Below are 15,638 nucleotides of genomic sequence, written 5' to 3'. Positions count from 1 at the left end.
AACTGCATCCGGAGATTGCCACTTGGTTGAGCCCCGAGAGCCTCTTTTGCTGTTGCTTTAATCAGACAGAGAGAACGACGGCTGATTTCAGTGTAGACACAAGGAAAGACCCTCTAACAGCTGCTTCGACAGACCGCTTACTGATGTCGCTACACTTGGGAGGTGTAAAGATTATCTGTGTAACAACACGGTTTCACTCCGTCTTGAATGCTTTTCTGGCTTAGATCCACCAGAGACACATGAAGTGACTGAGTGTAAATGGGTCATGGATTGGATTTTCTTTTTTTTTACCTTATCTAGATGGTACAGTTTACATAGATAGAGCAGACAAAGAGGTGCCAAAACATATGAAAAGCTTCAAGCCAAATCTTAACCAATCACGCTGTGAGCACGAGCCAAACACCCACTGCTCCAGAACTCGTCGTGTGCCTTTCATCTGTTCCCCACACCAGATGCAGTCCGGCCCCGCAGCACTTTTTATATCCCAGTGACATATTGCTTTTGATAACAACATCCCTACTGGGGGATCCAAAGAAAGTAAGATAATGGCAAAGATAATGGCTGTGTGAAGCTGTGTGATCCAACTGTGGCTACGCTTACGAGAGAGTCGCAGTACACAGGGATGAATGTTTAAGAAGCTCTCTCTCAGCTGCGAGTCTTGCCTCGAGTGCTTGGATAGTCCGCTGGGAGAATATCAGTCTGTAAACCAGTGATCCACAGGATTACTTTGTCTCTGCTTACACCAGTCTGCTTTCTTGGCTTACAACAAATCTACATGTTGGTGAGAGGCTGAGAGGAACTTAATCCTTTTAAATCAAGCATCTCTGTAGAGATGAGCAAGCTGACTACTGGAAAACAAAGAGCGAACAGTACATAAGTGGCAGGTTTTTACAAAAACGGACCCAAACGCAAGACTCGAAGGTAAAAGAGCAACAGGTGAGCTATAACAGGTGAGATATCCACAGCGCAGAATACAAAATACAAAGTCCAAGTGACAAAAAGGCAGCTGAAGGAAAGAGTAATATCACAACTGAAGACAAACCGTCCTGTCAGAAAGTGGAATTAACACACTGTGCTGAAAACAATTATCATATCTACAAATTTCAAGATTTTCTTTTAGTAAAAATGTAAGAAACAAGATTCATAAACAGGTCTGACGCTGTGTTTATCATATACAGATGGTTCAGGATGTGTCATTAAGAAAATTGTTGGTTTTAGAAGACAAATCGTCAACTCACATCCACACTTTAATGGATAAGACGAGAGGAGGAGACAGGAAAATGAATAACTGGATAGCTGCCAGCAATGCATGCACATTTATTTCTCTGTCAAAGCCCATAGGGGGGTAATGTCACGATTGTCCTCATATTACATTTTTCTGCAGCTGCTTTTAATGGCTACAGAAGGGCTGCATGTAATGAGACAAGCTGAGTGTAGCATATAGCCAAGATGATTGAAATTAATGTATGTTCCTCAGACAGAAGCTATCATTTCACAGCATTAGTGCTGCTCCAGAAACATCAGTCAGTCCGTGAGTCCATTAACCTGTCAGACCGACACGTCAGTACGACATGTGAGTGATGTCTCAGCCTCAGTTAGATGTATCGCCATTATATTTAGAGCATGTAGACACCGATTACATTGATCCACTGACTTTACATGTAGTGCAACAGGATCATCACAGGATACTTTTGAGCCAATCCAACTCCCAATAAACCTCAACTGTACTTGCATAAAACATGCTATATATTTACACACTGCACAAGCTAAACATGCTAAGTAGCTAAATGTTACACGCTAAAGTTTCATGGGAATTCAGATCATCTCATTCACGTGTTGGACCATCTCCAGCCGTGTCATTGATGACCAAAACCAGCTTTTTTTTCATGACCAGGCAGTCCATCTACAGCCACGTTATCGGCAACCACAACTGGCTGTGTTTCACAGAAAGTCAGACCATCTCCAGGTGTTTTTGTGGAGACTAAACAGGCATCTTAACCCAAACCGTGATGTTTTCCAAACCCTAACCACTTGGTTTTGGTGCCTAAACCTAAGCACAGCGTTGCGACAAGAAAGAAATAGAAAATTGAATCTAAACAACAAAAGCTGCACCATAAAGAAACGTTCAGTTTCAACTTATTTGAAGTTTTGCAGAAACTTACTAAGCTAAGGTTTATTCTGGCGATTGTGTCGCTCTGGGCGGGAGCAGTAGGGACTTGGCTGTGGGACAGGAGGGTGGCTGGTTCAAGACCACCTCCTGGGCTCTGCCGAGGTGTCCTTAAAAGAGGCACCGAACCCGTAACTGCTCAGGGTGCCTCACACAGGGCAGCCTCCTCACTCTGAACTCACCTCTCCATACATCAATGCATGTGTATAGGTCTTGTTTGGGCCTGTGTGTGTGTGTGTAAAACATTGAATATCCTGAGAAAGGGATTAATAAAGTGTGTCTTCTTCTAGACAAAGGTTAAAAAGAAAAGATTAGAGATTATCCTCAAGCCGAACACACTGTTCCCTTATTCTGACTGTTTCTCCTACTTGCGTAACGACTCCCTAATAAGGATCATGCAGTTTTTATTTTCCCGTCCATACTTTCATGTATTCTTTAAGCCTGTAATCACAGCTCTCTCCAACAAGTCAATCAGACAGCTGCAGCTGAGTGAAACATTAGTTGAGTTCTCACATCTTTGCTCTGGTTTCCTACTTTTGGATTACAGAGCGCTGCATGCTTTGAGGTCACATTGCATTTCTGCTATGTTAAGATGTCCACCCCTCTCAGGTCCTTGCAGGCAGGTCTGCTTACTGTCCCCAGGGACAAAAACTAAACAGAGAAGTGGTGTTCAGTTTCAGTGCACCACATATCTGGAGGAAAACTTGAGGTCTGCTCCAGTTCTCAGTTTGTTTCAAATAACAGCAGAAGAGTTTTATGTTTGCCACTGACTTTTAAATAATCACATTTTGAAGTATTGCACTGTAGCTGCAGTGTAATCTTCCACTTTTCAGTTTAATCATTCAAGCTTATTTTACTTTTCTTTCTTATTTCATTCTGTGACTCTATATTGCCTTGTGCTTCTTTTATATCTCGTCTTAATGCTGTTTGTATGTGTTATATAAAGCACCTTGAGTCTTATTGATGTTGAAATAAACTTGAAATGTATATTTCTAACTATCACTGAAGTTTTTGTATCTTATGTCTCTTCATTGGCTTGTTCCTATGAATGATGACTGAGGTTAAAGAAACATGGCCCTTGCATAAAACTAGGCTGTCTGTACGGTAGAAAGATCAATATATTTCTGACACTGTTGCTACATGACCAGAGGAAACAGGGAGAAGGAGGCTGTGATCTTCAACAACAACCAGAATGTACTGCGCTGCACTGGACCAATAAACACTCCCGCTGATGGGTGACGTACTGTGAGTTGGGTGGTGCTTAGTTTTGGCTTTGTTTTGAAACAGGAAACAGAAAGATTTCTCTTGATCTGACAATAATCTTTAAAAAGATAAAACCCCAAAGTCTGAGAGAGGACGCATCTCGTTTTGCGTCATTTGGAGGAGTCGTGAGGAGTTTTGCCGGGGGACTCTGGGTGCAGGCAGAATGGAGAGAAGTTTAACAACTGGACATTTGCATAAACTGTCAACACAAAAGTGACAATCAGCAAAGTTTATGTGTAAGTAGAGCTTAAGTCAGTGATCAGTCAAGTCAGTGTTATTGCTCTGTGATAAGTTACCTTAAAATAACAGCGTCAGAATCACGTTGATGGTTCAGTGTCTTGTAACAGGGTGAACGGTGTCTCTGTCGCTTGTTTCTGCAGTATGTAACTTCAGTGAGAGGATCGGATCACAGCGTTACACACGTTTACTTCAACATGCAACATACATTACGTCTGACAAACTGTTACAGACCTGGGATCTGTAGTTATGACAGTGGTGTTGGGGCGGCAAAATGCACAAAATGCTGAATTTGACATGATGTTGCTTTAAAGTTCGAGGAAATAGAAAAGATCTAACGCTCAACGAAGAGCGGAGACATCATCAACTCTCTGCAGAGAGGATTCTTAACACAATGAAGCCCTTTGGTCTAAATGACTGAATGTTACCATGTTTCCTCATATTTCCTGCACTAAATGGATGCACTACTTGTTCTTATATTTCTATCTTTGTATCTTTAAACATGTTCACATGTATTCAGGCATTCGTAACATTTGTGTGTGACACGGCTCTGGCAGAAAAAGTATAATTACAACATTCAATTCTTCTAAATGGCACATATTCCTTCTCCCTCATTAAAAAAAAAATCCTGAATATATGAATATGCAGTTTTTGTAACTGCTGGGCACAATGTGTCCCACTTCACTGTCGGGTCCACTCTCAGTGTCTGAGCACTGGTGGCTTCAAGTCTCTATATCACACTGGCTTCCGAACCATTTGTGTTGTCACAATCATGCCGCTTAAAATCTGATTTTTATTTTCAGTGTAGCTCAAACATTCAACTGGAGGATCAAGAAGATAAACACAGTTTGGACCCGAGGGTGCGGCTGCTTCCATCCTCCCATCCATTATCAGGTTCATTTAAAATCCTGCTCAACCAGTTATCAAAAGCAAGCGTGCACCTGTTCCAGGTTGACTTCATACTGTGTGTGTTTGCTTTGTGTCTTTGTCCACAGCCTCTAACTGTGCAACAAACACTGCTGCTTCTCCATCTCCATCAGTGAGATCCAGTCTCTTTGAACTGAGAAACAGCTGATCCAGCAGTTCAGCCAGCTGCTGAGTCTGAGATGACCATTACAACCTCGTGTTTTTAGTCACTTTTCTGCTGAGAGACATCAGTTTCAGACTCTGTGAGCATCTATAGGTCTGCTTTTAGTCTTCAGTCCAGCAACAACGTCGATTTCATCCGTTTCACTTAAAGGAAGACAAAATGCATGCGTTCAATATCCAGGCTCAATATTAAATGTTAATATATGACCTGCCACATTTGTCCATATATTCAAAATCCCATAAATCATTTAATCGAGTGGATGCGAGAGAGAGAGAGAGGAAGGGGGAGCGTCCTCGCTGTTTGTCCCTCCTGTTAAATCATTTATCGAACATCGTGGCTGCTGAAGGAAACACAACTACCGATCAGATGTTCACACACACGCACGGAGAGAGGAGTCACACACACACAGTTTTAATGTCCTTTAAATCTCTCACAACTTCCTCCACGTGGTTCCAACTTATCCTCGCTGCAGACAACTTTTACTCTCACTTCTGCAACTTTCCTCAGATGTTTCAAACACACAAACACCTCTTATCCCAAAACCAGAAGCAGTGGACAGCCTCGTTTCTTACCTTCCCATCGGCTGAGTACCGCCGGCTGTGCTGCGCCGCTCCTGCGCTCTGGTTCATGTTTCAGCACCGTGGAGAGCTCCGCTCAGCCCCGGGTAGAGAGAGCCCAGTCAGTCCGCGGATCGATCACCTGCAGCGGAGTGATCACACGCAGCAACCGGGGAGGGAGAAGCCTCGGGAACTAGTTAACTGGTGTCGTTTGGAGCCGTTTACTGGTCCGTCGTCCGTCTCTGTGGCGCGCACGGGTTCTCAGCCAATGATGCGTAACGCGTAAAGACCGGTGCGCCAGCTGTGAGCGCGCGAGAGAGCGAGAGAGGGAGAGAGAGAGAGAGAGAGAGAGAGAGAGAGAGAGAGAGAGAGAGAGAGAGAGGCGGGCTGCTCATTCATCCGGCAGTAACGTTATGAGCGAGTTAGCCGTCACCACCCGAGAGGCAGAACAGGCTGTGAGCATGAATGTTTATAATCCAGTCCAAAAAAATATGCTTCCAGTCAGCGGGGAGAGTTTCTGGAACAGGAACGAACTTTTGTTTTATCACCGCATGAGGACGGATTACATAACCTGATAAAAACTGATGACAAACAGCTTGGTGCATTTTAAAAGCAGCATGTTTACAGAGAGGCTTACAGGGACAGATCTGTGTTATCTGCTCCTCTCACAGGAAACTTGGTACTTACTGTGAGCATTTTGAATAACATGCAAACATCAGATCACCTGGAGCAGATGATGTCATCAGCACCATCTGCTCACTTTCCCTGCATGAACGTAGAACTTACTTAAAGCAGCATGATGTAACTTTTTCTCCTTTTTCATGTTGATGGTTCAGTGTCTTGTGACAGGCTGAATGGTGTCTCCATCTCATATCTATCTGTGGTTTCTGAGGTGGTTTCAACACATAACATTGTGATGATGTAATGAGTTTTGTTTGTAGTCAGCACCCACGTTACGTCTGACAAGCTGTTACAGACCTTTTGTATTTACAGTGGTGTTGCTGTAGGGGGCACCAAATCGCACAAAATGCTAATTTCTGCATAATGAAGCTTTATTTTCATTATTAGCGTTGGTTCATGCAGGACACAGAAGTCGCTCGGTCCGTTTTAAATACGGCTCCCTCCTCACTCACATCCCTCCTACTCAAATGCTGCCACACACTGCTGCTGCTGCTGGCAAGCTCGCCGCCTCCACCCCAGCGCCCACCTTCTCTAGCTCAGAGTCCCATCAGGGCTCAAGGTTAAAAAAATTAAAACTGCATTTATTGTCTTGCTTAGAGCTTCCTGTTTTGGCTCAGCATGCTGCTGGGTCTCAAGAGTGGAGGCCACAGGAATTTACCCACATCCCAGTGAGACACCATGGATAGCTAACGAGTTTTCTATACTTATGTTTCCATAACGTAATCACTGAACTCTCTCTTTCTACTCAGATTCTGAATCGACTGACTCAAAGTCAAAAATCTCCGCTGAGCTGCATGATATTATAAAAACGTGAAATGTGTTTCTTGGTGGATTTCCTTTGATTAAATCCCTCCGCCCTGTTTCACAGCAATCTATCAGAGCAAATTGAATTCAGCTATTTGCCAACCCGAGTGTTATAAATCCGGTATACGAGAATATTTCTTGTGGTAGCAGTGAAGGAAGGTCGTGGTGATTAGACTCAGTGTGAAGCCTCTTCATTAAATGTACAACCATGAACACAGGAGCGAGGATGGGATCCCTCTGGAGCCAAGGCACTGATGGTGGTGGTGGTGGTGGTGGTGGTGTAAAGCCTGCAGGGTGGAGAACCTCTGAGGACATCCTCAAAGTCATAACGCTGATATGGAGGGTGTTGGGTTTGTGCACTAGTAGGTCAGAGAAGAATAAAACAACCGACTGGCTCAAGACAGCACGAAGGTGATTGGTCAGATATGATGTTTGCAGGAATTGTGAACCAGAGGACCTGTGAAAGCAGAAGAGACAGAGAGCTACAGCTTTAATCTGTCCTAAACAGTCATCTTTGAAATGAGCGGTAAGAAGCACAGAGGCTTTTTTGTGGTGTTAAGTGTGTTATTAAGAGACTTTTAGTTATTTTTCATTAAGTTACCTAACCGTAAAAACCATGTACCATGTAACAAGACAGTTTCTTCAAAATGTGTCCAACAAAACAAAAAGACCGAAGAACAAAACCAGATAATTTCAGTGACTGTCTGGACGTTCTGCAGCCATTTTTATTAAGACATGGAGACATTTTCGGAGACATAACCTTGTCATACCGCATTCACATTACATGTTTACGACCTGGCTTTCATATCGGGAGGCGAAGGTGATGGCGGCTTAACTTTTTGTAACTGTGAAGCTCCTGAATACTTTTGAAGAGTGACCACGGCTTTTCAACATCTGCAAGCTTGATTCCACTGGATATTTTAAGCAGACATCGCGACAATTTCGGGCCAGTTTTGGTGCAACCAAAACATGTATTTTAAGCTAAAACGTGATCTTTTCCGAACTCTAACCAAGTGGTTGCTAAAGTTGCTACACAAATAAATGTTTCAACATATCTGTGAGTGGCAGATGGTTTGAAATTCATCTGTAAGTTGCATCTAATTTTACCTCTAACAATGATTTATTACCAGGGACACATCTGGCCACTGGTGCTAGTGTTAAGACTTACTGCTGCTCTGACCGGTGCTCCGTCTTCAGAGGTCAACAGCAATTTCCTCTTTGTTTCCTGCTCAGATTAGAGGACCCAGCAGTTGGCATTTATTGTGAAAGGTCTTGGCACTCTATTCACCCTGTTACTTAAGGCAGTCTTGTGCTATTATTATATCGGGACAAAAAAGTCCAAATAGATTTTCAGGACAGGGTTTGCTATCAGTCATTAAATCAGAGCATCAGTGACGGTGTTACATGCATGAAGTCAGCCGTGTTTGACTGCTGTGACATTTGAAGATAATTAACTTGAAGCACGCTCTGAAGACTTGTGTAGTTTGAAGGAGATAAGACGGGTGTCATACAGTTATTCCCTCTGTTCTGTTGCACGGCGATGGCACAGCGGCAGTCAGCTGTAAACTATCCAACAGAATGGAGCCAGAGTTTTCTCAGCATCAATAAGTAAAAGGCCTCCTCTTCTGTTATCTTATCACAGAGCACTTTGAAGACCGCTGCTCGCCTTCACTTGAAAGCATGAATCCAGTTTTAGAGAGGAGGAGACGCGACCTTTTGATGCGTGAAAGGTCGAGGTGCGATAGGAAATGTGTCAGTGTCCGGCAGGCCGACAACAAAATGTCACCGGGGGAAGTAACAGTAACGACGTGGAACAAGAAGGAGCTGGTGGGAGCTGGAAGTTTTTGAGCGCAGGATTACAACGACGTGCACGAAATCTGTAAGGAGATTAGGCAAGAAGAAGAAAACTGTAGGATAGAAAACGTAAATGTAGACAGACTTTGTGATTGTTTCATGAAATATATTTACATACACTTTTGTAAGACACCAAGGCTCCACACTATAACAAAACCCACCTGCAGAAACAAGTCTTTAAAGGGTAACACCACCAACTAAATACATAAAGCATCTGTGAAAAAAGTATTATAAAGCTTTTTGTGGCTCCAGAGGAAGCTGCATGTAATCTGATAAACTGGCTCCAGTGAGGTCATTCAGTGGCTGCGTTGCATTGTGGGTAATGTAGGCAACATGTTTTTGTTTTTTTTAAAGAAGACGATTGCGTGGAATAGCAAAGGTGATACCTCTGGTTCTGCTGTAACACCTGTCACCTAATGAGTCCAACACAGGAGTGCAATCCTGGTGCCTACATTACCCACAATGCAACTCAGTGGAGTTGGCACTAACACTAGCTCTCCCACAGGTCTTTCTCACTTCAAGGTCTTTCAGCACTTTTGACTTGTAAGTAAAGTTTCCATCCAATTTTAAGACGTTTAAGTAAATCTCCCCCAAATAAACAGAAAAATGAGCTCATCAAGATAAATGTCACACCTGTTGAGGAAGGTTACAGTCTCATCATCAGTCCACACAGATCTGATTCATGTATCACTCTTGTTATATACATGTATTATTGGATTTTTTCCACTCAGGTGCTTCAACTGCACGTAACAAAATGCATGATGACGACATTCACATCAGAACAGGTGGATGCTCTGTTCTGTTCAGTAAGCCATGACAGTGTGACAGGACCCTGAAACTGAAAAGGCTAAATATAATTCACCCATCATTCATGTCACTGATTCACTGATTCACTGTTACATGTGAGATTGTTCTCTGTAAAAAAGGAACAAATGCTCCTCCATCACGGATCTGTTCAACCTTTCCAACCACGAGTGTTAAAAGTTTTTTGGGCTGTTTCCTGCTCGTCATGTTTTTTGAACCCTGCGAACCTTTGTGACTTTTGCCTTCGAGTGTGTTTTGATTAGCTAAAACTGACTTCCTCCTGCTTGTCTGACAGAATAAAGAGCTCTGCTTTTAACTTGGCTGACTCATCTCTAAGTCCAGACCTTAGTGTAGTGAGCCATTACTGTAGTACTCCAGTTCACAGTTGAGTTCAGGTGTTTTGTATTTTCTTTGACTTCTCTCACACTTGTAAAACAGCTCTTACAGGTGGACTCACGCTGGTTTCAAAAGCACAAAAATAAAATGAACCTGTACAATGTTTTTCATTTAAAATGGCATGCAGAGATCAGCTCCTGCAGAAGCAGAACTAAGTAAGAAGAATCCAAACTTGTGGGTGTTGTGACTTGGACTTGTGTCAGTCTCCACACAGAAACACATCCTCGAAGGCAGAGCGTGGACGCAGAATGAGATTTTAGATTCTTCAAAGGACTAAAATTATCACCACACTGTGTTTACACTGTTCCACAGAGGGGTCCAATGTGTTTGATGTGGAGACTTCCAGCAAATCGTGTTTTCCTTCGTCCTCCCATACGACATGTGCACTCACTGTGGCACTTCTCCTTGAGTCTTCTTCCCTTTTTAGGAAAATCCACCGCACGGTTACATCAAATCTGTCAGACGAGATGTGCTGCTGTGGTGGATATGCTTACAGACAAAGCTCTCCACCTTACAATACGCTGATTCTGTGCATTCAGTCCCGCCACGCTGCCTTTGCCCACATGGGTGCCAAGTGTACTAATCCCTCTGACTCTTTTATAATCTGTGGCCTGAGGATAATGTGCCCGCTGTTACGTAACAATGATTTTTCTCTTCTTCTTCTTCAAAACCTTTTCTTATTTCAGTCACTTGTGGCCACTCTATTTTTTGCTTCCTTTGATTGAGGTATTTTAATACATCGGGCACAATCTGTTTTCTCTCTCTAATTTCTATTTGATCATTTTTTAGACACCGAACAGAATCTAAATCTGTATTCAGGAAGCAGCTCGCTCACGCAGGGTTCACTAAATGGCCGCCGTGATGACGAGCACGATGCTCTCGCAGCACAACTTTGACTTTGTCCGCTCAGAAATTCCTTTTAATCTGCCTCATCTATTCCTGGCTGCTCATTCACACGCAGCACGTGTTTTCTTTTTATGGTATGATGATCGATTCCTCTTTGATCTACATGACAGAAACGATTCCCTGCTGATGCAGTCGAGAGATTTTTGCGGATGCCTGTGGAGGAGCGAGTTCACCGGGCCGCGGTGGGAGAGAGCGAGTGCTGTGTCAGGCCGAACTCAACCTCCTGATGCCACAATCTGTCCATCAGACTGCAGAGCGAGTGCAGAGTGATGTGCTGCCTCTACTTGCCTTCAATCAGCTTTCGGGGAAATAGAAAAAGCGAGGTGCATCTCTCCTTCAATTCTCCTTCAATCATCACTCATCTTTTCATCTATTCCCAGAGAGAGTTTGCATGTTTATTTGTATGTTCTGCACCTGTCACAGCTTCACTCCTTTTTCAGAAATCCTCAGCATTTCAATCCCTCGCTGAGGAAATGCAATTTACGCACACACGTCTGATGTGTTACACTCCAGCACGCCAGCTCGACAGCCGCTCACAATCATTAAATAAATCTCCACCTCCACTTCCCACAATGCCAGACGGCGTTATTTGTGCCCGGCGGTTTCATTAGCAGTGACCACATCCACTGATGTGTTTCCTTTCTGCCTCTCATACAGAGGAGGGGACATTAGTGCGAGATGGATGCAACTGTTCCCGAGAACGGATGAGATGGACAAAGTGCTCGTCTGCTTCCTTTGATGGATTCCCAGAACTGTCGGAGCTCCTGGTGGAAGTTAATCATCAGACTTATTTATTCCTATTGAAGGAGGTTGTTATTTCCTCAAAAAACTGCAGTAGATGTCCTTTAAAAAGGGAAAAAGACGTCCAGACCATTAGCTTCTACTTTTAGGTAAATTAGCTCGTTACAGTAACAATAACACAGTAATGATAATGTCTGTATTTCCTCAACCTAACTGACTGTTTTCTGAGATAATGCAGGTTTATGCTTGAAGTTATTCTTTCTACTTCGAGATGAGTAATAAAGTAGAGGGACTGCAGGTCCATGGAACGAGGAGACAGGATTGATTTATGGACCTCTCTTTCTCTAGCGGACATAACACATCTGAGAAGACAGTAAAATACAGGCTCGACATCCTGAGGCCTAAATCATATTCATGAGAAAACACTGATTTATGTCTCAAATGTATGAACGCTGTATACCACCTCCAGATAGAGAGATGATTAACTAATCTCCTCACAACCCAGAACCTGAGAACATTTGTAGGCCGCGTGTCAAAAGTAACATGTTGACATTTACACAAAACGTGTCGCATCGCGTTCACTGATGTACATGAGCTGACACTGTTGTGTTTTCTGTAATGTTGTTCTGTTGTGACCTTCAGGGAAACCATATTGTTCAGTGTTAGAAGGGAGATTTTTAAAAATGCAGCCTGTGCTTCTTTGAATTTGCTGTACGATAAAATGAACACAACAGTTGACTTTTATTTTGTTACCAGCAGATTGATCTGTTGACCTTTCAGCAGTCCCAGATTGAGACTCGGTGTTTACACCATGACATCAAAGTATCTATCCTTCGTGGGGGAAAGCATCTGGTTTTGGTTGAATATTAGTGAAACACACTGTGTCACTGCAGACTTTTCATTTCAAACAAAGACCACACTCTTTGGCAACAAGGCTGCCAAACCAGTGACCAAAACATGAAACCACTGGATGTTGTTTAACAAGGGACTGTGGCGTTTCAACATTTGTAAGTGTCAAACCACTGGACACTGTTAAGGAACCCTAAGGACAAATACGGGTGTTTTCAATGAGACGCTGTGACAGTTGCATCCTGCTTCTTGGCAACATATCCAGGCATTTAAAGCTAAAACAGTATCTTTTCCTAAACCTAACCAAGTGGTGTTTGAGCCTAAACCCAACCACACCAAGAAAACTAAACCTAAAGAATCATAAAGTTGGAACATTTCCATGGTTTGAAGAAACGTTCATTGCAAACATTTACTTAATTGTGGCGATTGAGTTGTATCTGGACAGGTTGATTCTCAAACTGCATTAAAAGAAATCAGCATCAGTCGCTGCCCTCAACCTCTAAAACTAAAAACAACTGCCACCAGCAGGCTGCGCCTCCTTCTCTCTGCACACAATCAGCTCTTAAACAGTATCATACATCATCCACTTGTGAGCATTTACTTTGGCGTAAAAAGGACGAGTGGGACCGTTCGCCGCTCTGTTCACAGTGAATTAGGCCGGTCGACCTTCTTGCCTCCGTTCTGATTATCTCTTCGGCTTCTCTTAAAGTGGAAGCTGATCTAATCAGAACCTCGCCCATGCAGCACCACGATCTAATTCTCTTCTTTTTTTTCTACCTTTTTTCACATTACCATTCTGTTTCAACACGCAACTCTTCAAGCCTGTTTTCAAGCTCGCTCTCTGGGGGGTTCTTCCCTTCACCTTTTCATATGTCGCCCCATTAATTATGAATGAGACAGAGGTCTCTGAAGAGAGGCGGAGGAGCGGTGATGGTATAGGGCCAAAGGTAGGAGGGAAGCTGGGGGATTGTGCACCTCCTTGAAGAGGAAATAGAGTGGAGGTCCTGCAGCGCTGCATGTCCAAGTGTTCGATGTGATAAACATCAGGCAGTCTCTCTGTAATGCAACCAGGCTTTGTGATGAAGCTTCGAGTAAAATGTCAATTCTGACTTATTACATAAACTATGGGCCTGTCTGAATCTGCAGGGGCACGGGGAGGATGTTAAAACTGACATAGAACTAATCTTAGATATAAAATAAAACCCGGACTGATCAAATCAAAAATAAAATGCCAATGCTGCCCTCTGACCACACTGTAATATAAATGTAACCACTCATCTTAAACGGACAGAAACTGAAGGCTCAGATTCGACCTTGAACCCGCCCTCGCAGCGAGGAACGGGGTCACATCGCCTCTTTTCTGCTGATCCTCTGCTGCGTGGAGGACCGGCGCTGTGACACACTTCACCGTGCGTCGGTGCGGCTGACAGGAAATGATTAATGCACAAGTCTATTTAAGACTTTTTTGTAATTACAGAGAGAATAGAAGGAGAGAAACTGAATCCACAGAGGGAATAACCCTCGCAGTAAGACGTCTGTGATGAATTGAGAAGTGAGATGTATCGCAGAGAAACGTTATAATATTTTAATGATGTTTGACCTAGTACTTGAGAAAACGTCTGTATTATATGTTCAGCTACAGTGATTATATGGGAATGAAAGAGCCACGCTGGGAGTTTATGGTAATACGTTTAATTTAGTCGTTTTCATTTCATATTGATAACACTTATTAAAGCACAATGCCTCCTCTCAAGATCCCATTCTCATTGAAATGACTGTGAAATGACTTTCACAACTGTCAAGCTGTAACAGCATACTTCAGTTTAGGGTTCAGACATCTCTCATTTTAATGACGCTCGCCTTTTAGACAAGATAGAAACACATTTAGCCTTTTAGCAAACTATAGATTGACCTCTGTGTGTGTGTGTGTGTGTGTGTGTGTGTGTGCAGGTTTACTGATCATTATTTGTTGAGAGCAGAGGAAACCTTCACAAGGCCTCTGTGCATCCTCCATTTTATCACATTACTTTACTTTAAGTGGAGCTCTGTTGTGTTTTTCTTTACTTCTTTTCCTTCTTCCTATAATCCACCTTGTAAACTCCGCTTTCAGCTGAAGGGTCGTTACGTTTTTTATCATTATCATCATCAAACATTGCAAGAATTTCTCACCTGCACAAACTCAGGTTCTTGTTTTCCGCAATAAGACGCCTGATGCTGAAGCTTCAACATCAGTTACAGCTCGGGCCGCGTGACGGGATGTTGTTTGCAGCTGGTTAAATGTCAGCTACACATTATAATGTTAAATTGATGCAATAAACTATAGACACCTGCAGCATAACAAAGGCACATTAAGGCAAAACTTTAATATCTTCTTAATGAAACAATAATATCACCGCCAAGACGCGAATTAAGGGTAAAATTAACGACCACATTTTAATTGTTTTTTAGTCCAGGAGCAGGTGCTGTCTGAGCTCCAGAGGAGTAAACGGATCACATGACGGGCCGGTCCGGTGCAGAACCCAACAGGCAGGCAGCAACAGTAAAACATTAATGTCCCCGAGAGGCAATCTGGCTTAGAGACAGCAGTCTAGCAGTGATAATAAATGCAGAAAAACACTGCAGTGAGTTAAACTGTCAATCAATAGAAAAATTAAAGAAGAAGAAGAAGAAGAAGAAGAAGAAGAAGGGCGAGGAGACGAAGAAGAAGAAGAGGAGGAGGGAGAGGAGGGGACAAAGAAGAAGATGAAGAAGAAGATGAAGATGAAGGAGGGGGAGGAGGAGGAGAAGAAGAAGAAGAAGATGAAGGAAGAGGAGGAGGAGGAGAAGAAGAAGGAGGAGGAGGTGGAGGGGGGACAAAGAAGCAGATGAAGGAGGGCGAGGAGATGAAGAAGAAGAAGAAGAAGAAGAAGATGAAGAAGGAGGAGGAGGAGGAGGAGGAGGAGGAGGGGACATAGAAGAAGATGAAGGAGGGCACGGGGACGAAGAAGAAGAAGAGGAGGAGGGAGAGGAGGGGACAAAGAAGAAGAAGAAGAAGAAGAAGAAGGAGGAGGAGGAGACAAAGAAGAAGAAGAAGAAGAAGAAGGAGGAGGAGGAGGAGGAGGAGAAGACGAAGATGAAGATGAAGATGAAGGAGAAGAAGGAGAAGAAGAAGGAGGAGGAGGGGACAAAGAAGAAGATGAAGATGAAGGAGGGGGAGGAGACGAAGAAGGAGAAGAAGAAGGAGGAGGAGGGGACAAAGAAGAAGATGAAGGAGGGCGAGGAGACGAAGAAGAAGAAGAGGAGGAGGGAG

The sequence above is a fragment of the Pagrus major genome, chromosome 9 (assembly GCF_040436345.1).
Source record: "Pagrus major chromosome 9, Pma_NU_1.0".
NCBI classification, from domain to species: Eukaryota; Metazoa; Chordata; class Actinopteri; order Spariformes; family Sparidae; genus Pagrus; species Pagrus major.
This window is presented reverse-complemented; position numbering follows the sequence as displayed.